The following is a 2,956-nucleotide window of genomic DNA, read 5'->3' as shown; positions in this document are numbered from 1 at the left end:
GAATTAAATATATGTGGATTCAATATGTAGATCCATTAACCCAATTCGTTAACATTGATAGACTGTTAATGATGGATGAGCTTTGTGGTGGGTAGTCCCCATAGGTTTGGTCAGGTATATAAAGGAAGAGATTTGTTCAATTAGGACATGTTGAATCTTGCTCTCTTCCCCTTGCCTCTTCTTCCCCATTGAGAAGGACCTTGAGTTGTCGGCTCGATCTTGTGGAAGGCATCTGCTATACTTGCAAGATCTCCAATGACAAGTAAGAAGCAATAGCCTTGCGATGGATTCAGGTCAGCTCTTCATTAGTTATTTTTTCGATTCCAATATTGCTTTAGAAATTGATGATAGTTATATTCTATTGTAGATGTATCATTTAGTTCATTATTGATGTATCACAATTCTTACAATTAGTATCAAAACGAGATTTAGCTAAGGCATAAGGATTATTTTTCAACAATTTGATATATATATATATATATATATATACACACACACACACATTTGATTCCATATGGATGAGCAAAATTAACATATATCCATTGAATGTAACATGGATAGGTTAGGATTTAACCTATGAAATGAGGTTTTCTCATTATCCATAAAGAACACGATTAACGGTGTGATTTTAGGGTTCTTTGGGCTGAAAAATCGTGATAAGAAATCAGGTTTTTCAGTCACCAATCGATTAGGTAATCGATTGGTGTTCACTAATCAATTACCATACGGGTTCAATTGATTAAGATGCCCAAAATCGTGAATAGAGAGTTCTCAAATCGACTGGTACTTACCAATTGATTAGCATGAACACCAATCAATTGGGATTGTCAAATCACAATGAAGGTTCCCAAATCGATTGAGCTAATTGATTGATGTTTACCAATCGATTAGCATGAAGGCCAATCAATTGGGATTGCCATATCACGACAGGATTCCAAATTGATTGAGCTGATTGATTGGTGTTCACTAATGATTGAGCCAATCAATTATGTGAGCCTGATTTATTAATAGAGAGTTTTCAAATCGATTGGGTGGTCGACTGATGTTCATCAATTGATTACTATAAGGAACCAATCGATTATAGAATTTGAGGAAGCCTACAGAGAGTTTTTGAATCGATTGGCTGATAGATTGATTTTCACCAATCCATTAGGCAATAGATTATAGTTATTTACGTTGTTCACAGAGAGTTTCTAAATCAATCGGCAGATCGATTGGTGCTATCAATCGATCGGGCAATTGATTACAATTCATGAAGTTGTCCATAGAGAGTTTCTGAATCGATCAGTGAATTGATTGACATTCACCAATTGATTATGCCAATCGATTAAAGTGGATGAGTTCGCGAACATTGACCTTTGGAATCGATCTGGGGATCAATTGTTGCGTACTAATCAATTGGTAATGTTGGGCAATCGATTATCGCGAGTGTGAATTGATTCCCATCTATTCTTAATTGATTAAGAAGGGTGTCAATCGATTGGTATCTGACACCAATCGATTGATAACTGAATTTAGCTTAGTTTTCAACTACTTTTCCGGGATGCTTCTTCGTTTTTGCTGCTTAGTCAAACATATACTATCGCCAAAGCAAGAACTTTTGGGGAAGCTAGGAGTATTAGTGTAGAGGGATGTGTGTCCATGCTAAGGGTGATTGGCACAAAGAAAAGTCATTCTTATGTCAGATGTATATTTACGGAAGCTTATGAATTAAGTTAAACTTCTAACTCATGCGCATAGTGTGTCAGCTCAAAGGAAGGGATACTATGTGATCAATTAGAAGCATTGTGAGTGATGGTTGAAAACATAAGCTAGATAAGGAAACTCATAAATAAAGTATCATGTGCATAATGCATCAACCTAAAGGAAGGTGAATTATGTAACAGTTGAAGGTAATTATGAGTTCTTTGGAGAGTACCAATAGCAAGTTACAATTTAGTCCGAAGACTTAATGTAATGTTACACTAGGTATCTCTATTAATATCCATATAGTTGCATGTTTTATTTGTTGTATTTTATTATTTCACAACTATAAAGATACATGCCTTGTTTATTAAATTGAGCTATGTTTTTTTGTTTTTGTTTATTCAAAACTCTCAATGTTTGCTAATCTAAACAACATCCTTGTGTTTACTAGCATAAACTTTGGACAATGGAAAGAGCATATTAGAGTTTTATTAGTTGCATGGATCTAGACTTTGCATTTAGGCATGATCACCCTGCACCTTTAACTAATAATTTCACTGTGGATCAAAAGGTGATCTTTGACAAGTGGGAGAGATCAAATCGCATAAGTCTGGTGATCATGAGGATGTCTATTTTAGAATCACTTAGGGATTCAATAATTGAGAATGAGGATACTAAAGCCTTTCTTAAGGAATTAGCAGACCAATTCGCCTCAAAAGAAAAGGTCAAGACTACTACAATTCTTACGAAGTTAGTGTTCATGCGGTACAATGGGAAGGCTAACATAGGGATACATCATGGAGATGTCCAACTTGGTTACAAGGGTTAAGACAAAGATATATCTAAAAGTGTCCTTGTGAACCTTATCCTAATCTCTATGCCTACACAATTTACTTCTTTTTAGATTAGTTATAATATACTCAAAAGGAGAAATGAACACTAAATGATCTCATAGCTCAGTGTGTACAGGAAGAAGTGAGATTGAGGGGTGACATATCTCATAGTGCTCACTATGCATCCTCATTTCAATATTTGAACAAGAAGAAGAAAAAGGGTAATGATAAGAGTAAAGGTAAATAACTTACAATGACTAGAGCTTCAAGGCATAAGGTGTAAAAGCAATGAGATCTGTATCCAACTTGTTTCTTTTGTAAAATGAAAGACCATCTAAAAAAGGATTATCCCAGATATATCAACTGACATGTTAAAAAAGGTATACTTCTTAACTTTGTCACTTCAGAAGTCAACCTACCTACTGTACCTAATACCA

The sequence above is a fragment of the Zingiber officinale genome, chromosome 6B, assembly GCF_018446385.1.
Source record: "Zingiber officinale cultivar Zhangliang chromosome 6B, Zo_v1.1, whole genome shotgun sequence".
NCBI lineage: Eukaryota > Viridiplantae > Streptophyta > Magnoliopsida > Zingiberales > Zingiberaceae > Zingiber > Zingiber officinale.
The sequence above is the reverse complement of the archived record's forward strand: the minus strand, read 5'-3'. Positions refer to the sequence as shown.